The following is a 23,667-nucleotide window of genomic DNA, read 5'->3' on the forward strand; positions in this document are numbered from 1 at the left end:
AATATGAAATTTCTAGTATGAAGTACCCACTGACGATCCAAAGGCGTTTCAGTATGTATGCGTCGGTCCCACCGGGGCAGTGCCTAAGTATTGTAAAGTGAAGGTCGACAGTTTGAGCCTCACAGGAAGTATTTCATTGGCTTCCCACGAGTGCGTAATGTACAGCGTGGCTGTTGCTAGGAAACGGCCTTATTTGCCGTTCGTTAATATCTAGTTTTCTTTGCATCAATGTGAAAATGTTACTATTACTAAATACAGTTTTGCTAGTTACAGTTCAAACTGGAAACGACGGAAGAAAGCGGTCCAACGCGCCACATTGGCTCCCGAAAGGGAGGGTGCGTTTCCTACGCCACGTCTGACATTGTGTCTTAAATATTCTAAAACTGACATAATTACATCCTACCAAAAAAGAAACAGATTTCGCAGCGAGGTTCTTGAGATAGAGATGGAAGTCACTGGAGCGAATGCCTCGCACGTCAGATTGGCCGAGCGGTCTAAGGCGCCAGATTTAAGCTCTGGTTCCCGTAAGGGAGCTTGGGTTCGAACCCCACATCTGACAAAGCATTTTGAACATTCTGAAACTAACGTACTCCCTTCATCTTATAGAACAAGTAAATTACGCAGAAACACGCCATGCAGATTTTACTAGAGACGACAGTGACAGCGGTGCAGGCGTCGCACGTCCGATAGCCCGAGCGGTCGGAAAGAAATAGCGGAACATACTTTTCCTGTGTCGAGGTTTAGCTCTTCTCACGGACGTTTCCGTTGTCGTTGTGTTGTGGCTCTGGGTTCCAAGCGACAGCGAGAAAACCTCAACAGCAACACATACGTGTTTAAATGAATCGTAGGGCCTTAATAAAGATAGATGAAACGGTGGTTCAGGTACTGGAGTTCTGAAGCGGCCGTATTGCGTGGGCAGTAAGCTCACTAAGTTAGTGTGTCATGCTAATAACGGGAAGGCTGTGGGTTACGTCCCACCAAGGGCTATTCCATATTGCTTCCCTAAAAGGCAGCGCGAGAGACTGCCAGGCAAATCTCAAGTGATCTGTACAAGGACTAAGATGTCCACACGTCTGGAAACGTTCTCGCCGACTTCTGTGCCACGCTGACGACACGGGTTCTCGTCCGATCACCGAAGTTAAGCAGCATTTTTGCGTGCTTAGTACACGGCTCGGTGACTAACTAGGATGTCTGCGTGCTGTTGGATTCTTTAATTTTGCCTTTTCCCTTAGTTTTCGGTGTTGCTGCGCGGTAATGATACGGTCCAGCACGCTGACCCGTCTCTTGCCTCTCGGTACCCAAATTCGCGAAGCTGCGGCCACAGTCAAATGAAAGGGTCCGTTGTGTGTTTGTCGAGTTGGTCTCTCCCAGTCGATTCTAGCGCCTGTCCTCTACATATACGCCCATTTGCAAGCGTCAGCTTTCGCGTCAGCCGAGCAAAGTCGAGACAAGTCGACACATGGGGACACACGATGCTGTGAATCGCAATCCGCACTAGCCTACGCGGAGCGCGACGAGGGGCGAAGGAAAACCATTCGTAACACGACAGTTCGGAAACTCGACGATCGCGAGCGTTGAAAACACTCTCCTGAGTAAAGGAGACAACTTCCGTGCGGTGTCCGGGTTTCGAACCCGGACCAGCTACTTGGGAAGCATCCATGCTGACCGACACACCACCACCGCCCTCTGCTACGCGCTGCTTGCGCCGTGATGTGTCGCCTTCCCTCCTGGCGCCAGAGGCCGAAGGCAATCTCGCTGTAGGCGCTCAACGCCGAGTGGAAGGCGAGCACATCTGAACCCGTTTTGCTGGTGCTGCTAGGGCGATATACTGTAACTGAGCGCAGAACGAACTTTCACTGAAGAATCTGCCCTTTAATGCACATCAGGGCGAATATGAAATTTCTAGTATGAAGTACCCACTGACGATCCAAAGGCGTTTCAGTATGTATGCGTCGGTCCCACCGGGGCAGTGCCTAAGTATTGTAAAGTGAAGGTCGACAGTTTGAGCCTCACAGGAAGTATTTCATTGGCTTCCCACGAGTGCGTAATGTACAGCGTGGCTGTTGCTAGGAAACGGCCTTATTTGCCGTTCGTTAATATCTAGTTTTCTTTGCATCAATGTGAAAATGTTACTATTACTAAATACAGTTTTGCTAGTTACAGTTCAAACTGGAAACGACGGAAGAAAGCGGTCCAACGCGCCACATTGGCTCCCGAAAGGGAGGGTGCGTTTCCTACGCCACGTCTGACATTGTGTCGTAAATATTCTAAAACTGACATAATTATATCCTACCAAAAAAGAAACAGATTTCGCAGCGAGGTTCTTGAGATAGAGATGGAAGTCACTGGAGCGAATGCCTCGCACGTCAGATTGGCCGAGCGGTCTAAGGCGCCAGATTTAAGCTCTGGTTCCCGTAAGGGAGCTTGGGTTCGAACCCCACATCTGACAAAGCATTTTTAACATTCTGAAACTAACGTACTCCCTTCATCTTATAGAACAAGTAAATTACGCAGAAACACGCCATGCAGATTTTACTAGAGACGACAGTGACAGCGATGCAGGCGTCGCACGTCCGATAGCCCGAGCGGTCGGAAAGAAATAGCGGAACATACTTTTCCTGTGTCGAGGTTTAGCTCTTCTCACGGACGTTTCCGTTGTCGTTGTGTTGTGGCTCTGGGTTCCAAGCGACAGCGAGAAAACCTCAACAGCAACACATACGTGTTTAAATGAATCGTAGGGCCTTAATAAAGATAGATGAAACGGTGGTTCAGGTACTGGAGTTCTGAAGCGGCCGTATTGCGTGGGCAGTAAGCTCACTAAGTTAGTGTGTCATGCTAATAACGGGAAGGCTGTGGGTTACGTCCCACCAAGGGCTATTCCATATTGCTTCCCTAAAAGGCAGCGCGAGAGACTGCCAGGCAAATCTCAAGTGATCTGTACAAGGACTAAGATGTCCACACGTCTGGAAACGTTCTCGCCGACTTCTGTGCCACGCTGACGACACGGGTTCTCGTCCGATCACCGAAGTTAAGCAGCATTTTTGCGTGCTTAGTACACGGCTCGGTGACTAACTAGGATGTCTGCGTGCTGTTGGATTCTTTAATTTTGCCTTTTCCCTTAGTTTTCGGTGTTGCTGCGCGGTAATGATACGGTCCAGCACGCTGACCCGTCTCTTGCCTCTCGGTACCCAAATTCGCGAAGCTGCGGCCACAGTCAAATGAAAGGGTCCGTTGTGTGTTTGTCGAGTTGGTCTCTCCCAGTCGATTCTAGCGCCTGTCCTCTACATATACGCCCATTTGCAAGCGTCAGCTTTCGCGTCAGCCGAGCAAAGTCGAGACAAGTCGACACATGGGGACACACGATGCTGTGAATCGCAATCCGCACTAGCCTACGCGGAGCGCGACGAGGGGCGAAGGAAAACCATTCGTAACACGACAGTTCGGAAACTCGACGATCGCGAGCGTTGAAAACACTCTCCTGAGTAAAGGAGACAACTTCCGTGCGGTGTCCGGGTTTCGAACCCGGACCAGCTACTTGGGAAGCATCCATGCTGACCGACACACCACCACCGCCCTCTGCTACGCGCTGCTTGCGCCGTGATGTGTCGCCTTCCCTCCTGGCGCCAGAGGCCGAAGGCAATCTCGCTGTAGGCGCTCAACGCCGAGTGGAAGGCGAGCACATCTGAACCCGTTTTGCTGGTGCTGCTAGGGCGATATACTGTAACTGAGCGCAGAACGAACTTTCACTGAAGAATCTGCCCTTTAATGCACATCAGGGCGAATATGAAATTTCTAGTATGAAGTACCCACTGACGATCCAAAGGCGTTTCAGTATGTATGCGTCGGTCCCACCGGGGCAGTGCCTAAGTATTGTAAAGTGAAGGTCGACAGTTTGAGCCTCACAGGAAGTATTTCATTGGCTTCCCACGAGTGCGTAATGTACAGCGTGGCTGTTGCTAGGAAACGGCCTTATTTGCCGTTCGTTAATATCTAGTTTTCTTTGCATCAATGTGAAAATGTTACTATTACTAAATACAGTTTTGCTAGTTACAGTTCAAACTGGAAACGACGGAAGAAAGCGGTCCAACGCGCCACATTGGCTCCCGAAAGGGAGGGTGCGTTTCCTACGCCACGTCTGACATTGTGTCTTAAATATTCTAAAACTGACATAATTACATCCTACCAAAAAAGAAACAGATTTCGCAGCGAGGTTCTTGAGATAGAGATGGAAGTCACTGGAGCGAATGCCTCGCACGTCAGATTGGCCGAGCGGTCTAAGGCGCCAGATTTAAGCTCTGGTTCCCGTAAGGGAGCTTGGGTTCGAACCCCACATCTGACAAAGCATTTTGAACATTCTGAAACTAACGTACTCCCTTCATCTTATAGAACAAGTAAATTACGCAGAAACACGCCATGCAGATTTTACTAGAGACGACAGTGACAGCGGTGCAGGCGTCGCACGTCCGATAGCCCGAGCGGTCGGAAAGAAATAGCGGAACATACTTTTCCTGTGTCGAGGTTTAGCTCTTCTCACGGACGTTTCCGTTGTCGTTGTGTTGTGGCTCTGGGTTCCAAGCGACAGCGAGAAAACCTCAACAGCAACACATACGTGTTTAAATGAATCGTAGGGCCTTAATAAAGATAGATGAAACGGTGGTTCAGGTACTGGAGTTCTGAAGCGGCCGTATTGCGTGGGCAGTAAGCTCACTAAGTTAGTGTGTCATGCTAATAACGGGAAGGCTGTGGGTTACGTCCCACCAAGGGCTATTCCATATTGCTTCCCTAAAAGGCAGCGCGAGAGACTGCCAGGCAAATCTCAAGTGATCTGTACAAGGACTAAGATGTCCACACGTCTGGAAACGTTCTCGCCGACTTCTGTGCCACGCTGACGACACGGGTTCTCGTCCGATCACCGAAGTTAAGCAGCATTTTTGCGTGCTTAGTACACGGCTCGGTGACTAACTAGGATGTCTGCGTGCTGTTGGATTCTTTAATTTTGCCTTTTCCCTTAGTTTTCGGTGTTGCTGCGCGGTAATGATACGGTCCAGCACGCTGACCCGTCTCTTGCCTCTCGGTACCCAAATTCGCGAAGCTGCGGCCACAGTCAAATGAAAGGGTCCGTTGTGTGTTTGTCGAGTTGGTCTCTCCCAGTCGATTCTAGCGCCTGTCCTCTACATATACGCCCATTTGCAAGCGTCAGCTTTCGCGTCAGCCGAGCAAAGTCGAGACAAGTCGACACATGGGGACACACGATGCTGTGAATCGCAATCCGCACTAGCCTACGCGGAGCGCGACGAGGGGCGAAGGAAAACCATTCGTAACACGACAGTTCGGAAACTCGACGATCGCGAGCGTTGAAAACACTCTCCTGAGTAAAGGAGACAACTTCCGTGCGGTGTCCGGGTTTCGAACCCGGACCAGCTACTTGGGAAGCATCCATGCTGACCGACACACCACCACCGCCCTCTGCTACGCGCTGCTTGCGCCGTGATGTGTCGCCTTCCCTCCTGGCGCCAGAGGCCGAAGGCAATCTCGCTGTAGGCGCTCAACGCCGAGTGGAAGGCGAGCACATCTGAACCCGTTTTGCTGGTGCTGCTAGGGCGATATACTGTAACTGAGCGCAGAACGAACTTTCACTGAAGAATCTGCCCTTTAATGCACATCAGGGCGAATATGAAATTTCTAGTATGAAGTACCCACTGACGATCCAAAGGCGTTTCAGTATGTATGCGTCGGTCCCACCGGGGCAGTGCCTAAGTATTGTAAAGTGAAGGTCGACAGTTTGAGCCTCACAGGAAGTATTTCATTGGCTTCCCACGAGTGCGTAATGTACAGCGTGGCTGTTGCTAGGAAACGGCCTTATTTGCCGTTCGTTAATATCTAGTTTTCTTTGCATCAATGTGAAAATGTTACTATTACTAAATACAGTTTTGCTAGTTACAGTTCAAACTGGAAACGACGGAAGAAAGCGGTCCAACGCGCCACATTGGCTCCCGAAAGGGAGGGTGCGTTTCCTACGCCACGTCTGACATTGTGTCGTAAATATTCTAAAACTGACATAATTATATCCTACCAAAAAAGAAACAGATTTCGCAGCGAGGTTCTTGAGATAGAGATGGAAGTCACTGGAGCGAATGCCTCGCACGTCAGATTGGCCGAGCGGTCTAAGGCGCCAGATTTAAGCTCTGGTTCCCGTAAGGGAGCTTGGGTTCGAACCCCACATCTGACAAAGCATTTTTAACATTCTGAAACTAACGTACTCCCTTCATCTTATAGAACAAGTAAATTACGCAGAAACACGCCATGCAGATTTTACTAGAGACGACAGTGACAGCGATGCAGGCGTCGCACGTCCGATAGCCCGAGCGGTCGGAAAGAAATAGCGGAACATACTTTTCCTGTGTCGAGGTTTAGCTCTTCTCACGGACGTTTCCGTTGTCGTTGTGTTGTGGCTCTGGGTTCCAAGCGACAGCGAGAAAACCTCAACAGCAACACATACGTGTTTAAATGAATCGTAGGGCCTTAATAAAGATAGATGAAACGGTGGTTCAGGTACTGGAGTTCTGAAGCGGCCGTATTGCGTGGGCAGTAAGCTCACTAAGTTAGTGTGTCATGCTAATAACGGGAAGGCTGTGGGTTACGTCCCACCAAGGGCTATTCCATATTGCTTCCCTAAAAGGCAGCGCGAGAGACTGCCAGGCAAATCTCAAGTGATCTGTACAAGGACTAAGATGTCCACACGTCTGGAAACGTTCTCGCCGACTTCTGTGCCACGCTGACGACACGGGTTCTCGTCCGATCACCGAAGTTAAGCAGCATTTTTGCGTGCTTAGTACACGGCTCGGTGACTAACTAGGATGTCTGCGTGCTGTTGGATTCTTTAATTTTGCCTTTTCCCTTAGTTTTCGGTGTTGCTGCGCGGTAATGATACGGTCCAGCACGCTGACCCGTCTCTTGCCTCTCGGTACCCAAATTCGCGAAGCTGCGGCCACAGTCAAATGAAAGGGTCCGTTGTGTGTTTGTCGAGTTGGTCTCTCCCAGTCGATTCTAGCGCCTGTCCTCTACATATACGCCCATTTGCAAGCGTCAGCTTTCGCGTCAGCCGAGCAAAGTCGAGACAAGTCGACACATGGGGACACACGATGCTGTGAATCGCAATCCGCACTAGCCTACGCGGAGCGCGACGAGGGGCGAAGGAAAACCATTCGTAACACGACAGTTCGGAAACTCGACGATCGCGAGCGTTGAAAACACTCTCCTGAGTAAAGGAGACAACTTCCGTGCGGTGTCCGGGTTTCGAACCCGGACCAGCTACTTGGGAAGCATCCATGCTGACCGACACACCACCACCGCCCTCTGCTACGCGCTGCTTGCGCCGTGATGTGTCGCCTTCCCTCCTGGCGCCAGAGGCCGAAGGCAATCTCGCTGTAGGCGCTCAACGCCGAGTGGAAGGCGAGCACATCTGAACCCGTTTTGCTGGTGCTGCTAGGGCGATATACTGTAACTGAGCGCAGAACGAACTTTCACTGAAGAATCTGCCCTTTAATGCACATCAGGGCGAATATGAAATTTCTAGTATGAAGTACCCACTGACGATCCAAAGGCGTTTCAGTATGTATGCGTCGGTCCCACCGGGGCAGTGCCTAAGTATTGTAAAGTGAAGGTCGACAGTTTGAGCCTCACAGGAAGTATTTCATTGGCTTCCCACGAGTGCGTAATGTACAGCGTGGCTGTTGCTAGGAAACGGCCTTATTTGCCGTTCGTTAATATCTAGTTTTCTTTGCATCAATGTGAAAATGTTACTATTACTAAATACAGTTTTGCTAGTTACAGTTCAAACTGGAAACGACGGAAGAAAGCGGTCCAACGCGCCACATTGGCTCCCGAAAGGGAGGGTGCGTTTCCTACGCCACGTCTGACATTGTGTCGTAAATATTCTAAAACTGACATAATTATATCCTACCAAAAAAGAAACAGATTTCGCAGCGAGGTTCTTGAGATAGAGATGGAAGTCACTGGAGCGAATGCCTCGCACGTCAGATTGGCCGAGCGGTCTAAGGCGCCAGATTTAAGCTCTGGTTCCCGTAAGGGAGCTTGGGTTCGAACCCCACATCTGACAAAGCATTTTTAACATTCTGAAACTAACGTACTCCCTTCATCTTATAGAACAAGTAAATTACGCAGAAACACGCCATGCAGATTTTACTAGAGACGACAGTGACAGCGATGCAGGCGTCGCACGTCCGATAGCCCGAGCGGTCGGAAAGAAATAGCGGAACATACTTTTCCTGTGTCGAGGTTTAGCTCTTCTCACGGACGTTTCCGTTGTCGTTGTGTTGTGGCTCTGGGTTCCAAGCGACAGCGAGAAAACCTCAACAGCAACACATACGTGTTTAAATGAATCGTAGGGCCTTAATAAAGATAGATGAAACGGTGGTTCAGGTACTGGAGTTCTGAAGCGGCCGTATTGCGTGGGCAGTAAGCTCACTAAGTTAGTGTGTCATGCTAATAACGGGAAGGCTGTGGGTTACGTCCCACCAAGGGCTATTCCATATTGCTTCCCTAAAAGGCAGCGCGAGAGACTGCCAGGCAAATCTCAAGTGATCTGTACAAGGACTAAGATGTCCACACGTCTGGAAACGTTCTCGCCGACTTCTGTGCCACGCTGACGACACGGGTTCTCGTCCGATCACCGAAGTTAAGCAGCATTTTTGCGTGCTTAGTACACGGCTCGGTGACTAACTAGGATGTCTGCGTGCTGTTGGATTCTTTAATTTTGCCTTTTCCCTTAGTTTTCGGTGTTGCTGCGCGGTAATGATACGGTCCAGCACGCTGACCCGTCTCTTGCCTCTCGGTACCCAAATTCGCGAAGCTGCGGCCACAGTCAAATGAAAGGGTCCGTTGTGTGTTTGTCGAGTTGGTCTCTCCCAGTCGATTCTAGCGCCTGTCCTCTACATATACGCCCATTTGCAAGCGTCAGCTTTCGCGTCAGCCGAGCAAAGTCGAGACAAGTCGACACATGGGGACACACGATGCTGTGAATCGCAATCCGCACTAGCCTACGCGGAGCGCGACGAGGGGCGAAGGAAAACCATTCGTAACACGACAGTTCGGAAACTCGACGATCGCGAGCGTTGAAAACACTCTCCTGAGTAAAGGAGACAACTTCCGTGCGGTGTCCGGGTTTCGAACCCGGACCAGCTACTTGGGAAGCATCCATGCTGACCGACACGCCACCACCGCCCTCTGCTACGCGCTGCTTGCGCCGTGATGTGTCGCCTTCCCTCCTGGCGCCAGAGGCCGAAGGCAATCTCGCTGTAGGCGCTCAACGCCGAGTGGAAGGCGAGCACATCTGAACCCGTTTTGCTGGTGCTGCTAGGGCGATATACTGTAACTGAGCGCAGAACGAACTTTCACTGAAGAATCTGCCCTTTAATGCACATCAGGGCGAATATGAAATTTCTAGTATGAAGTACCCACTGACGATCCAAAGGCGTTTCAGTATGTATGCGTCGGTCCCACCGGGGCAGTGCCTAAGTATTGTAAAGTGAAGGTCGACAGTTTGAGCCTCACAGGAAGTATTTCATTGGCTTCCCACGAGTGCGTAATGTACAGCGTGGCTGTTGCTAGGAAACGGCCTTATTTGCCGTTCGTTAATATCTAGTTTTCTTTGCATCAATGTGAAAATGTTACTATTACTAAATACAGTTTTGCTAGTTACAGTTCAAACTGGAAACGACGGAAGAAAGCGGTCCAACGCGCCACATTGGCTCCCGAAAGGGAGGGTGCGTTTCCTACGCCACGTCTGACATTGTGTCTTAAATATTCTAAAACTGACATAATTACATCCTACCAAAAAAGAAACAGATTTCGCAGCGAGGTTCTTGAGATAGAGATGGAAGTCACTGGAGCGAATGCCTCGCACGTCAGATTGGCCGAGCGGTCTAAGGCGCCAGATTTAAGCTCTGGTTCCCGTAAGGGAGCTTGGGTTCGAACCCCACATCTGACAAAGCATTTTGAACATTCTGAAACTAACGTACTCCCTTCATCTTATAGAACAAGTAAATTACGCAGAAACACGCCATGCAGATTTTACTAGAGACGACAGTGACAGCGGTGCAGGCGTCGCACGTCCGATAGCCCGAGCGGTCGGAAAGAAATAGCGGAACATACTTTTCCTGTGTCGAGGTTTAGCTCTTCTCACGGACGTTTCCGTTGTCGTTGTGTTGTGGCTCTGGGTTCCAAGCGACAGCGAGAAAACCTCAACAGCAACACATACGTGTTTAAATGAATCGTAGGGCCTTAATAAAGATAGATGAAACGGTGGTTCAGGTACTGGAGTTCTGAAGCGGCCGTATTGCGTGGGCAGTAAGCTCACTAAGTTAGTGTGTCATGCTAATAACGGGAAGGCTGTGGGTTACGTCCCACCAAGGGCTATTCCATATTGCTTCCCTAAAAGGCAGCGCGAGAGACTGCCAGGCAAATCTCAAGTGATCTGTACAAGGACTAAGATGTCCACACGTCTGGAAACGTTCTCGCCGACTTCTGTGCCACGCTGACGACACGGGTTCTCGTCCGATCACCGAAGTTAAGCAGCATTTTTGCGTGCTTAGTACACGGCTCGGTGACTAACTAGGATGTCTGCGTGCTGTTGGATTCTTTAATTTTGCCTTTTCCCTTAGTTTTCGGTGTTGCTGCGCGGTAATGATACGGTCCAGCACGCTGACCCGTCTCTTGCCTCTCGGTACCCAAATTCGCGAAGCTGCGGCCACAGTCAAATGAAAGGGTCCGTTGTGTGTTTGTCGAGTTGGTCTCTCCCAGTCGATTCTAGCGCCTGTCCTCTACATATACGCCCATTTGCAAGCGTCAGCTTTCGCGTCAGCCGAGCAAAGTCGAGACAAGTCGACACATGGGGACACACGATGCTGTGAATCGCAATCCGCACTAGCCTACGCGGAGCGCGACGAGGGGCGAAGGAAAACCATTCGTAACACGACAGTTCGGAAACTCGACGATCGCGAGCGTTGAAAACACTCTCCTGAGTAAAGGAGACAACTTCCGTGCGGTGTCCGGGTTTCGAACCCGGACCAGCTACTTGGGAAGCATCCATGCTGACCGACACACCACCACCGCCCTCTGCTACGCGCTGCTTGCGCCGTGATGTGTCGCCTTCCCTCCTGGCGCCAGAGGCCGAAGGCAATCTCGCTGTAGGCGCTCAACGCCGAGTGGAAGGCGAGCACATCTGAACCCGTTTTGCTGGTGCTGCTAGGGCGATATACTGTAACTGAGCGCAGAACGAACTTTCACTGAAGAATCTGCCCTTTAATGCACATCAGGGCGAATATGAAATTTCTAATATGAAGTACCCACTGACGATCCAAAGGCGTTTCAGTATGTATGCGTCGGTCCCACCGGGGCAGTGCCTAAGTATTGTAAAGTGAAGGTCGACAGTTTGAGCCTCACAGGAAGTATTTCATTGGCTTCCCACGAGTGCGTAATGTACAGCGTGGCTGTTGCTAGGAAACGGCCTTATTTGCCGTTCGTTAATATCTAGTTTTCTTTGCATCAATGTGAAAATGTTACTATTACTAAATACAGTTTTGCTAGTTACAGTTCAAACTGGAAACGACGGAAGAAAGCGGTCCAACGCGCCACATTGGCTCCCGAAAGGGAGGGTGCGTTTCCTACGCCACGTCTGACATTGTGTCTTAAATATTCTAAAACTGACATAATTACATCCTACCAAAAAAGAAACAGATTTCGCAGCGAGGTTCTTGAGATAGAGATGGAAGTCACTGGAGCGAATGCCTCGCACGTCAGATTGGCCGAGCGGTCTAAGGCGCCAGATTTAAGCTCTGGTTCCCGTAAGGGAGCTTGGGTTCGAACCCCACATCTGACAAAGCATTTTGAACATTCTGAAACTAACGTACTCCCTTCATCTTATAGAACAAGTAAATTACGCAGAAACACGCCATGCAGATTTTACTAGAGACGACAGTGACAGCGGTGCAGGCGTCGCACGTCCGATAGCCCGAGCGGTCGGAAAGAAATAGCGGAACATACTTTTCCTGTGTCGAGGTTTAGCTCTTCTCACGGACGTTTCCGTTGTCGTTGTGTTGTGGCTCTGGGTTCCAAGCGACAGCGAGAAAACCTCAACAGCAACACATACGTGTTTAAATGAATCGTAGGGCCTTAATAAAGATAGATGAAACGGTGGTTCAGGTACTGGAGTTCTGAAGCGGCCGTATTGCGTGGGCAGTAAGCTCACTAAGTTAGTGTGTCATGCTAATAACGGGAAGGCTGTGGGTTACGTCCCACCAAGGGCTATTCCATATTGCTTCCCTAAAAGGCAGCGCGAGAGACTGCCAGGCAAATCTCAAGTGATCTGTACAAGGACTAAGATGTCCACACGTCTGGAAACGTTCTCGCCGACTTCTGTGCCACGCTGACGACACGGGTTCTCGTCCGATCACCGAAGTTAAGCAGCATTTTTGCGTGCTTAGTACACGGCTCGGTGACTAACTAGGATGTCTGCGTGCTGTTGGATTCTTTAATTTTGCCTTTTCCCTTAGTTTTCGGTGTTGCTGCGCGGTAATGATACGGTCCAGCACGCTGACCCGTCTCTTGCCTCTCGGTACCCAAATTCGCGAAGCTGCGGCCACAGTCAAATGAAAGGGTCCGTTGTGTGTTTGTCGAGTTGGTCTCTCCCAGTCGATTCTAGCGCTTGTCCTCTACATATACGCCCATTTGCAAGCGTCAGCTTTCGCGTCAGCCGAGCAAAGTCGAGACAAGTCGACACATGGGGACACACGATGCTGTGAATCGCAATCCGCACTAGCCTACGCGGAGCGCGACGAGGGGCGAAGGAAAACCATTCGTAACACGACAGTTCGGAAACTCGACGATCGCGAGCGTTGAAAACACTCTCCTGAGTAAAGGAGACAACTTCCGTGCGGTGTCCGGGTTTCGAACCCGGACCAGCTACTTGGGAAGCATCCATGCTGACCGACACACCACCACCGCCCTCTGCTACGCGCTGCTTGCGCCGTGATGTGTCGCCTTCCCTCCTGGCGCCAGAGGCCGAAGGCAATCTCGCTGTAGGCGCTCAACGCCGAGTGGAAGGCGAGCACATCTGAACCCGTTTTGCTGGTGCTGCTAGGGCGATATACTGTAACTGAGCGCAGAACGAACTTTCACTGAAGAATCTGCCCTTTAATGCACATCAGGGCGAATATGAAATTTCTAATATGAAGTACCCACTGACGATCCAAAGGCGTTTCAGTATGTATGCGTCGGTCCCACCGGGGCAGTGCCTAAGTATTGTAAAGTGAAGGTCGACAGTTTGAGCCTCACAGGAAGTATTTCATTGGCTTCCCACGAGTGCGTAATGTACAGCGTGGCTGTTGCTAGGAAACGGCCTTATTTGCCGTTCGTTAATATCTAGTTTTCTTTGCATCAATGTGAAAATGTTACTATTACTAAATACAGTTTTGCTAGTTACAGTTCAAACTGGAAACGACGGAAGAAAGCGGTCCAACGCGCCACATTGGCTCCCGAAAGGGAGGGTGCGTTTCCTACGCCACGTCTGACATTGTGTCTTAAATATTCTAAAACTGACATAATTACATCCTACCAAAAAAGAAACAGATTTCGCAGCGAGGTTCTTGAGATAGAGATGGAAGTCACTGGAGCGAATGCCTCGCACGTCAGATTGGCCGAGCGGTCTAAGGCGCCAGATTTAAGCTCTGGTTCCCGTAAGGGAGCTTGGGTTCGAACCCCACATCTGACAAAGCATTTTGAACATTCTGAAACTAACGTACTCCCTTCATCTTATAGAACAAGTAAATTACGCAGAAACACGCCATGCAGATTTTACTAGAGACGACAGTGACAGCGGTGCAGGCGTCGCACGTCCGATAGCCCGAGCGGTCGGAAAGAAATAGCGGAACATACTTTTCCTGTGTCGAGGTTTAGCTCTTCTCACGGACGTTTCCGTTGTCGTTGTGTTGTGGCTCTGGGTTCCAAGCGACAGCGAGAAAACCTCAACAGCAACACATACGTGTTTAAATGAATCGTAGGGCCTTAATAAAGATAGATGAAACGGTGGTTCAGGTACTGGAGTTCTGAAGCGGCCGTATTGCGTGGGCAGTAAGCTCACTAAGTTAGTGTGTCATGCTAATAACGGGAAGGCTGTGGGTTACGTCCCACCAAGGGCTATTCCATATTGCTTCCCTAAAAGGCAGCGCGAGAGACTGCCAGGCAAATCTCAAGTGATCTGTACAAGGACTAAGATGTCCACACGTCTGGAAACGTTCTCGCCGACTTCTGTGCCACGCTGACGACACGGGTTCTCGTCCGATCACCGAAGTTAAGCAGCATTTTTGCGTGCTTAGTACACGGCTCGGTGACTAACTAGGATGTCTGCGTGCTGTTGGATTCTTTAATTTTGCCTTTTCCCTTAGTTTTCGGTGTTGCTGCGCGGTAATGATACGGTCCAGCACGCTGACCCGTCTCTTGCCTCTCGGTACCCAAATTCGCGAAGCTGCGGCCACAGTCAAATGAAAGGGTCCGTTGTGTGTTTGTCGAGTTGGTCTCTCCCAGTCGATTCTAGCGCCTGTCCTCTACATATACGCCCATTTGCAAGCGTCAGCTTTCGCGTCAGCCGAGCAAAGTCGAGACAAGTCGACACATGGGGACACACGATGCTGTGAATCGCAATCCGCACTAGCCTACGCGGAGCGCGACGAGGGGCGAAGGAAAACCATTCGTAACACGACAGTTCGGAAACTCGACGATCGCGAGCGTTGAAAACACTCTCCTGAGTAAAGGAGACAACTTCCGTGCGGTGTCCGGGTTTCGAACCCGGACCAGCTACTTGGGAAGCATCCATGCTGACCGACACACCACCACCGCCCTCTGCTACGCGCTGCTTGCGCCGTGATGTGTCGCCTTCCCTCCTGGCGCCAGAGGCCGAAGGCAATCTCGCTGTAGGCGCTCAACGCCGAGTGGAAGGCGAGCACATCTGAACCCGTTTTGCTGGTGCTGCTAGGGCGATATACTGTAACTGAGCGCAGAACGAACTTTCACTGAAGAATCTGCCCTTTAATGCACATCAGGGCGAATATGAAATTTCTAATATGAAGTACCCACTGACGATCCAAAGGCGTTTCAGTATGTATGCGTCGGTCCCACCGGGGCAGTGCCTAAGTATTGTAAAGTGAAGGTCGACAGTTTGAGCCTCACAGGAAGTATTTCATTGGCTTCCCACGAGTGCGTAATGTACAGCGTGGCTGTTGCTAGGAAACGGCCTTATTTGCCGTTCGTTAATATCTAGTTTTCTTTGCATCAATGTGAAAATGTTACTATTACTAAATACAGTTTTGCTAGTTACAGTTCAAACTGGAAACGACGGAAGAAAGCGGTCCAACGCGCCACATTGGCTCCCGAAAGGGAGGGTGCGTTTCCTACGCCACGTCTGACATTGTGTCTTAAATATTCTAAAACTGACATAATTACATCCTACCAAAAAAGAAACAGATTTCGCAGCGAGGTTCTTGAGATAGAGATGGAAGTCACTGGAGCGAATGCCTCGCACGTCAGATTGGCCGAGCGGTCTAAGGCGCCAGATTTAAGCTCTGGTTCCCGTAAGGGAGCTTGGGTTCGAACCCCACATCTGACAAAGCATTTTGAACATTCTGAAACTAACGTACTCCCTTCATCTTATAGAACAAGTAAATTACGCAGAAACACGCCATGCAGATTTTACTAGAGACGACAGTGACAGCGGTGCAGGCGTCGCACGTCCGATAGCCCGAGCGGTCGGAAAGAAATAGCGGAACATACTTTTCCTGTGTCGAGGTTTAGCTCTTCTCACGGACGTTTCCGTTGTCGTTGTGTTGTGGCTCTGGGTTCCAAGCGACAGCGAGAAAACCTCAACAGCAACACATACGTGTTTAAATGAATCGTAGGGCCTTAATAAAGATAGATGAAACGGTGGTTCAGGTACTGGAGTTCTGAAGCGGCCGTATTGCGTGGGCAGTAAGCTCACTAAGTTAGTGTGTCATGCTAATAACGGGAAGGCTGTGGGTTACGTCCCACCAAGGGCTATTCCATATTGCTTCCCTAAAAGGCAGCGCGAGAGACTGCCAGGCAAATCTCAAGTGATCTGTACAAGGACTAAGATGTCCACACGTCTGGAAACGTTCTCGCCGACTTCTGTGCCACGCTGACGACACGGGTTCTCGTCCGATCACCGAAGTTAAGCAGCATTTTTGCGTGCTTAGTACACGGCTCGGTGACTAACTAGGATGTCTGCGTGCTGTTGGATTCTTTAATTTTGCCTTTTCCCTTAGTTTTCGGTGTTGCTGCGCGGTAATGATACGGTCCAGCACGCTGACCCGTCTCTTGCCTCTCGGTACCCAAATTCGCGAAGCTGCGGCCACAGTCAAATGAAAGGGTCCGTTGTGTGTTTGTCGAGTTGGTCTCTCCCAGTCGATTCTAGCGCCTGTCCTCTACATATACGCCCATTTGCAAGCGTCAGCTTTCGCGTCAGCCGAGCAAAGTCGAGACAAGTCGACACATGGGGACACACGATGCTGTGAATCGCAATCCGCACTAGCCTACGCGGAGCGCGACGAGGGGCGAAGGAAAACCATTCGTAACACGACAGTTCGGAAACTCGACGATCGCGAGCGTTGAAAACACTCTCCTGAGTAAAGGAGACAACTTCCGTGCGGTGTCCGGGTTTCGAACCCGGACCAGCTACTTGGGAAGCATCCATGCTGACCGACACACCACCACCGCCCTCTGCTACGCGCTGCTTGCGCCGTGATGTGTCGCCTTCCCTCCTGGCGCCAGAGGCCGAAGGCAATCTCGCTGTAGGCGCTCAACGCCGAGTGGAAGGCGAGCACATCTGAACCCGTTTTGCTGGTGCTGCTAGGGCGATATACTGTAACTGAGCGCAGAACGAACTTTCACTGAAGAATCTGCCCTTTAATGCACATCAGGGCGAATATGAAATTTCTAATATGAAGTACCCACTGACGATCCAAAGGCGTTTCAGTATGTATGCGTCGGTCCCACCGGGGCAGTGCCTAAGTATTGTAAAGTGAAGGTCGACAGTTTGAGCCTCACAGGAAGTATTTCATTGGCTTCCCACGAGTGCGTAATGTACAGCGTGGCTGTTGCTAGGAAACGGCCTTATTTGCCGTTCGTTAATATCTAGTTTTCTTTGCATCAATGTGAAAATGTTACTATTACTAAATACAGTTTTGCTAGTTACAGTTCAAACTGGAAACGACGGAAGAAAGCGGTCCAACGCGCCACATTGGCTCCCGAAAGGGAGGGTGCGTTTCCTACGCCACGTCTGACATTGTGTCTTAAATATTCTAAAACTGACATAATTACATCCTACCAAAAAAGAAACAGATTTCGCAGCGAGGTTCTTGAGATAGAGATGGAAGTCACTGGAGCGAATGCCTCGCACGTCAGATTGGCCGAGCGGTCTAAGGCGCCAGATTTAAGCTCTGGTTCCCGTAAGGGAGCTTGGGTTCGAACCCCACATCTGACAAAGCATTTTGAACATTCTGAAACTAACGTACTCCCTTCATCTTATAGAACAAGTAAATTACGCAGAAACACGCCATGCAGATTTTACTAGAGACGACAGTGACAGCGGTGCAGGCGTCGCACGTCCGATAGCCCGAGCGGTCGGAAAGAAATAGCGGAACATACTTTTCCTGTGTCGAGGTTTAGCTCTTCTCACGGACGTTTCCGTTGTCGTTGTGTTGTGGCTCTGGGTTCCAAGCGACAGCGAGAAAACCTCAACAGCAACACATACGTGTTTAAATGAATCGTAGGGCCTTAATAAAGATAGATGAAACGGTGGTTCAGGTACTGGAGTTCTGAAGCGGCCGTATTGCGTGGGCAGTAAGCTCACTAAGTTAGTGTGTCATGCTAATAACGGGAAGGCTGTGGGTTACGTCCCACCAAGGGCTATTCCATATTGCTTCCCTAAAAGGCAGCGCGAGAGACTGCCAGGCAAATCTCAAGTGATCTGTACAAGGACTAAGATGTCCACACGTCTGGAAACGTTCTCGCCGACTTCTGTGCCACGCTGACGACACGGGTTCTCGTCCGATCACCGAAGTTAAGCAGCATTTTTGCGTGCTTAGTACACGGCTCGGTGACTAACTAGGATGTCTGCGTGCTGTTGGATTCTTTAATTTTGCCTTTTCCCTTAGTTTTCGGTGTTGCTGCGCGGTAATGATACGGTCCAGCACGCTGACCCGTCTCTTGCCTCTCGGTACCCAAATTCGCGAAGCTGCGGCCACAGTCAAATGAAAGGGTCCGTTGTGTGTTTGTCGAGTTGGTCTCTCCCAGTCGATTCTAGCGCTTGTCCTCTACATATACGCCCATTTGCAAGCGTCAGCTTTCGCGTCAGCCGAGCAAAGTCGAGACAAGTCGACACATGGGGACACACGATGCTGTGAATCGCAATCCGCACTAGCCTACGCGGAGCGCGACGAGGGGCGAAGGAAAACCATTCGTAACACGACAGTTCGGAAACTCGACGATCGCGAGCGTTGAAAACACTCTCCTGAGTAAAGGAGACAACTTCCGTGCGGTGTCCGGGTTTCGAACCCGGACCAGCTACTTGGGAAGCATCCATGCTGACCGACACACCACCACCGCCCTCTGCTACGCGCTGCTTGCGCCGTGATGTGTCGCCTTCCCTCCTGGCGCCAGAGGCCGAAGGCAATCTCGCTGTAGGCGCTCAACGCCGAGTGGAAGGCGAGCACATCTGAACCCGTTTTGCTGGTGCTGCTAGGGCGATATACTGTAACTGAGCGCAGAACGAACTTTCACTGAAGAATCTGCCCTTTAATGCACATCAGGGCGAATATGAAATTTCTAATATGAAGTACCCACTGACGATCCAAAGGCGTTTCAGTATGTATGCGTCGGTCCCACCGGGGCAGTGCCTAAGTATTGTAAAGTGAAGGTCGACAGTTTGAGCCTCACAGGAAGTATTTCATTGGCTTCCCACGAGTGCGTAATGTACAGCGTGGCTGTTGCTAGGAAACGGCCTTATTTGCCGTTCGTTAATATCTAGTTTTCTTTGCATCAATGTGAAAATGTTACTATTACTAAATACAGTTTTGCTAGTTACAGTTCAAACTGGAAACGACGGAAGAAAGCGGTCCAACGCTCCACATTGGCTCCCGAAAGGGAGGGTGCGTTTCCTACGCCACGTCTGACATTGTGTCTTAAATATTCTAAAACTGACATAATTACATCCTACCAAAAAAGAAACAGATTTCGCAGCGAGGTTCTTGAGATAGAGATGGAAGTCACTGGAGCGAATGCCTCGCACGTCAGATTGGCCGAGCGGTCTAAGGCGCCAGATTTAAGCTCTGGTTCCCGTAAGGGAGCTTGGGTTCGAACCCCACATCTGACAAAGCATTTTGAACATTCTGAAACTAACGTACTCCCTTCATCTTATAGAACAAGTAAATTACGCAGAAACACGCCATGCAGATTTTACTAGAGACGACAGTGACAGCGGTGCAGGCGTCGCACGTCCGATAGCCCGAGCGGTCGGAAAGAAATAGCGGAACATACTTTTCCTGTGTCGAGGTTTAGCTCTTCTCACGGACGTTTCCGTTGTCGTTGTGTTGTGGCTCTGGGTTCCAAGCGACAGCGAGAAAACCTCAACAGCAACACATACGTGTTTAAATGAATCGTAGGGCCTTAATAAAGATAGATGAAACGGTGGTTCAGGTACTGGAGTTCTGAAGCGGCCGTATTGCGTGGGCAGTAAGCTCACTAAGTTAGTGTGTCATGCTAATAACGGGAAGGCTGTGGGTTACGTCCCACCAAGGGCTATTCCATATTGCTTCCCTAAAAGGCAGCGCGAGAGACTGCCAGGCAAATCTCAAGTGATCTGTACAAGGACTAAGATGTCCACACGTCTGGAAACGTTCTCGCCGACTTCTGTGCCACGCTGACGACACGGGTTCTCGTCCGATCACCGAAGTTAAGCAGCATTTTTGCGTGCTTAGTACACGGCTCGGTGACTAACTAGGATGTCTGCGTGCTGTTGGATTCTTTAATTTTGCCTTTTCCCTTAGTTTTCGGTGTTGCTGCGCGGTAATGATACGGTCCAGCACGCTGACCCGTCTCTTGCCTCTCGGTACCCAAATTCGCGAAGCTGCGGCCACAGTCAAATGAAAGGGTCCGTTGTGTGTTTGTCGAGTTGGTCTCTCCCAGTCGATTCTAGCGCCTGTCCTCTACATATACGCCCATTTGCAAGCGTCAGCTTTCGCGTCAGCCGAGCAAAGTCGAGACAAGTCGACACATGGGGACACACGATGCTGTGAATCGCAATCCGCACTAGCCTACGCGGAGCGCGACGAGGGGCGAAGGAAAACCATTCGTAACACGACAGTTCGGAAACTCGACGATCGCGAGCGTTGAAAACACTCTCCTGAGTAAAGGAGACAACTTCCGTGCGGTGTCCGGGTTTCGAACCCGGACCAGCTACTTGGGAAGCATCCATGCTGACCGACACACCACCACCGCCCTCTGCTACGCGCTGCTTGCGCCGTGATGTGTCGCCTTCCCTCCTGGCGCCAGAGGCCGAAGGCAATCTCGCTGTAGGCGCTCAACGCCGAGTGGAAGGCGAGCACATCTGAACCCGTTTTGCTGGTGCTGCTAGGGCGATATACTGTAACTGAGCGCAGAACGAACTTTCACTGAAGAATCTGCCCTTTAATGCACATCAGGGCGAATATGAAATTTCTAATATGAAGTACCCACTGACGATCCAAAGGCGTTTCAGTATGTATGCGTCGGTCCCACCGGGGCAGTGCCTAAGTATTGTAAAGTGAAGGTCGACAGTTTGAGCCTCACAGGAAGTATTTCATTGGCTTCCCACGAGTGCGTAATGTACAGCGTGGCTGTTGCTAGGAAACGGCCTTATTTGCCGTTCGTTAATATCTAGTTTTCTTTGCATCAATGTGAAAATGTTACTATTACTAAATACAGTTTTGCTAGTTACAGTTCAAACTGGAAACGACGGAAGAAAGCGGTCCAACGCGCCACATTGGCTCCCGAAAGGGAGGGTGCGTTTCCTACGCCACGTCTGACATTGTGTCTTAAATATTCTAAAACTGACATAATTACATCCTACCAAAAAAGAAACAGATTTCGCAGCGAGGTTCTTGAGATAGAGATGGAAGTCACTGGAGCGAATGCCTCGCACGTCAGATTGGCCGAGCGGTCTAAGGCGCCAGATTTAAGCTCTGGTTCCCGTAAGGGAGCTTGGGTTCGAACCCCACATCTGACAAAGCATTTTGAACATTCTGAAACTAACGTACTCCCTTCATCTTATAGAACAAGTAAATTACGCAGAAACACGCCATGCAGATTTTACTAGAGACGACAGTGACAGCGGTGCAGGCGTCGCACGTCCGATAGCCCGAGCGGTCGGAAAGAAATAGCGGAACATACTTTTCCTGTGTCGAGGTTTAGCTCTTCTCACGGACGTTTCCGTTGTCGTTGTGTTGTGGCTCTGGGTTCCAAGCGACAGCGAGAAAACCTCAACAGCAACACATACGTGTTTAAATGAATCGTAGGGCCTTAATAAAGATAGATGAAACGGTGGTTCAGGTACTGGAGTTCTGAAGCGGCCGTATTGCGTGGGCAGTAAGCTCACTAAGTTAGTGTGTCATGCTAATAACGGGAAGGCTGTGGGTTACGTCCCACCAAGGGCTATTCCATATTGCTTCCCTAAAAGGCAGCGCGAGAGACTGCCAGGCAAATCTCAAGTGATCTGTACAAGGACTAAGATGTCCACACGTCTGGAAACGTTCTCGCCGACTTCTGTGCCACGCTGACGACACGGGTTCTCGTCCGATCACCGAAGTTAAGCAGCATTTTTGCGTGCTTAGTACACGGCTCGGTGACTAACTAGGATGTCTGCGTGCTGTTGGATTCTTTAATTTTGCCTTTTCCCTTAGTTTTCGGTGTTGCTGCGCGGTAATGATACGGTCCAGCACGCTGACCCGTCTCTTGCCTCTCGGTACCCAAATTCGCGAAGCTGCGGCCACAGTCAAATGAAAGGGTCCGTTGTGTGTTTGTCGAGTTGGTCTCTCCCAGTCGATTCTAGCGCCTGTCCTCTACATATACGCCCATTTGCAAGCGTCAGCTTTCGCGTCAGCCGAGCAAAGTCGAGACAAGTCGACACATGGGGACACACGATGCTGTGAATCGCAATCCGCACTAGCCTACGCGGAGCGCGACGAGGGGCGAAGGAAAACCATTCGTAACACGACAGTTCGGAAACTCGACGATCGCGAGCGTTGAAAACACTCTCCTGAGTAAAGGAGACAACTTCCGTGCGGTGTCCGGGTTTCGAACCCGGACCAGCTACTTGGGAAGCATCCATGCTGACCGACACACCACCACCGCCCTCTGCTACGCGCTGCTTGCGCCGTGATGTGTCGCCTTCCCTCCTGGCGCCAGAGGCCGAAGGCAATCTCGCTGTAGGCGCTCAACGCCGAGTGGAAGGCGAGCACATCTGAACCCGTTTTGCTGGTGCTGCTAGGGCGATATACTGTAACTGAGCGCAGAACGAACTTTCACTGAAGAATCTGCCCTTTAATGCACATCAGGGCGAATATGAAATTTCTAATATGAAGTACCCACTGACGATCCAAAGGCGTTTCAGTATGTATGCGTCGGTCCCACCGGGGCAGTGCCTAAGTATTGTAAAGTGAAGGTCGACAGTTTGAGCCTCACAGGAAGTATTTCATTGGCTTCCCACGAGTGCGTAATGTACAGCGTGGCTGTTGCTAGGAAACGGCCTTATTTGCCGTTCGTTAATATCTAGTTTTCTTTGCATCAATGTGAAAATGTTACTATTACTAAATACAGTTTTGCTAGTTACAGTTCAAACTGGAAACGACGGAAGAAAGCGGTCCAACGCGCCACATTGGCTCCCGAAAGGGAGGGTGCGTTTCCTACGCCACGTCTGACATTGTGTCTTAAATATTCTAAAACTGACATAATTACATCCTACCAAAAAAGAAACAGATTTCGCAGCGAGGTTCTTGAGATAGAGATGGAAGTCACTGGAGCGAATGCCTCGCACGTCAGATTGGCCGAGCGGTCTAAGGCGCCAGATTTAAGCTCTGGTTCCCGTAAGGGAGCTTGGGTTCGAACCCCACATCTGACAAAGCATTTTGAACATTCTGAAACTAACGTACTCCCTTCATCTTATAGAACAAGTAAATTACGCAGAAACACGCCATGCAGATTTTACTAGAGACGACAGTGACAGCGGTGCAGGCGTCGCACGTCCGATAGCCCGAGCGGTCGGAAAGAAATAGCGGAACATACTTTTCCTGTGTCGAGGTTTAGCTCTTCTCACGGACGTTTCCGTTGTCGTTGTGTTGTGGCTCTGGGTTCCAAGCGACAGCGAGAAAACCTCAACAGCAACACATACGTGTTTAAATGAATCGTAGGGCCTTAATAAAGATAGATGAAACGGTGGTTCAGGTACTGGAGTTCTGAAGCGGCCGTATTGCGTGGGCAGTAAGCTCACTAAGTTAGTGTGTCATGCTAATAACGGGAAGGCTGTGGGTTACGTCCCACCAAGGGCTA

The 23,667-nt window shown here is 50.3% G+C and overlaps 13 non-coding genes across 13 annotated transcripts; all 13 read left to right on the top strand.

The window, feature by feature from the left end:
• Positions 1 to 475: 475 nt before the first annotated feature.
• Trnal-uaa (transfer RNA leucine (anticodon UAA)) lies at positions 476 to 559 on the top strand. Its single transcript has one exon. It is a non-coding gene; the product is annotated as a tRNA-Leu (tRNA).
• A 1,806-nt stretch (positions 560 to 2,365) lies between these two features.
• Trnal-uaa (transfer RNA leucine (anticodon UAA)) lies at positions 2,366 to 2,449 on the top strand. The gene has a single exon. It is a non-coding gene; the product is annotated as a tRNA-Leu (tRNA).
• Positions 2,450 to 4,255: 1,806 nt separating this feature from the next.
• On the top strand, positions 4,256 to 4,339 carry Trnal-uaa (transfer RNA leucine (anticodon UAA)). The gene has a single exon. It is a non-coding gene; the product is annotated as a tRNA-Leu (tRNA).
• Positions 4,340 to 6,145: 1,806 nt separating this feature from the next.
• Trnal-uaa (transfer RNA leucine (anticodon UAA)) lies at positions 6,146 to 6,229 on the top strand. Its single transcript has one exon. It is a non-coding gene; the product is annotated as a tRNA-Leu (tRNA).
• Positions 6,230 to 8,035: 1,806 nt separating this feature from the next.
• Positions 8,036 to 8,119, top strand: Trnal-uaa (transfer RNA leucine (anticodon UAA)). The gene has a single exon. It is a non-coding gene; the product is annotated as a tRNA-Leu (tRNA).
• Positions 8,120 to 9,925: 1,806 nt separating this feature from the next.
• Positions 9,926 to 10,009, top strand: Trnal-uaa (transfer RNA leucine (anticodon UAA)). Its single transcript has one exon. It is a non-coding gene; the product is annotated as a tRNA-Leu (tRNA).
• Positions 10,010 to 11,815: 1,806 nt separating this feature from the next.
• Trnal-uaa (transfer RNA leucine (anticodon UAA)) lies at positions 11,816 to 11,899 on the top strand. Its single transcript has one exon. It is a non-coding gene; the product is annotated as a tRNA-Leu (tRNA).
• Positions 11,900 to 13,705: 1,806 nt separating this feature from the next.
• On the top strand, positions 13,706 to 13,789 carry Trnal-uaa (transfer RNA leucine (anticodon UAA)). The gene has a single exon. It is a non-coding gene; the product is annotated as a tRNA-Leu (tRNA).
• A 1,806-nt stretch (positions 13,790 to 15,595) lies between these two features.
• Trnal-uaa (transfer RNA leucine (anticodon UAA)) lies at positions 15,596 to 15,679 on the top strand. The gene has a single exon. It is a non-coding gene; the product is annotated as a tRNA-Leu (tRNA).
• Positions 15,680 to 17,485: 1,806 nt separating this feature from the next.
• Trnal-uaa (transfer RNA leucine (anticodon UAA)) lies at positions 17,486 to 17,569 on the top strand. Its single transcript has one exon. It is a non-coding gene; the product is annotated as a tRNA-Leu (tRNA).
• Positions 17,570 to 19,375: 1,806 nt separating this feature from the next.
• On the top strand, positions 19,376 to 19,459 carry Trnal-uaa (transfer RNA leucine (anticodon UAA)). The gene has a single exon. It is a non-coding gene; the product is annotated as a tRNA-Leu (tRNA).
• Positions 19,460 to 21,265: 1,806 nt separating this feature from the next.
• Trnal-uaa (transfer RNA leucine (anticodon UAA)) lies at positions 21,266 to 21,349 on the top strand. The gene has a single exon. It is a non-coding gene; the product is annotated as a tRNA-Leu (tRNA).
• Positions 21,350 to 23,155: 1,806 nt separating this feature from the next.
• On the top strand, positions 23,156 to 23,239 carry Trnal-uaa (transfer RNA leucine (anticodon UAA)). Its single transcript has one exon. It is a non-coding gene; the product is annotated as a tRNA-Leu (tRNA).
• The last annotated feature ends 428 nt before the right edge of the window (positions 23,240 to 23,667 follow it).

Source organism: Schistocerca cancellata, unplaced genomic scaffold, assembly GCF_023864275.1.
Source record: "Schistocerca cancellata isolate TAMUIC-IGC-003103 unplaced genomic scaffold, iqSchCanc2.1 HiC_scaffold_1070, whole genome shotgun sequence".
NCBI lineage: Eukaryota > Metazoa > Arthropoda > Insecta > Orthoptera > Acrididae > Schistocerca > Schistocerca cancellata.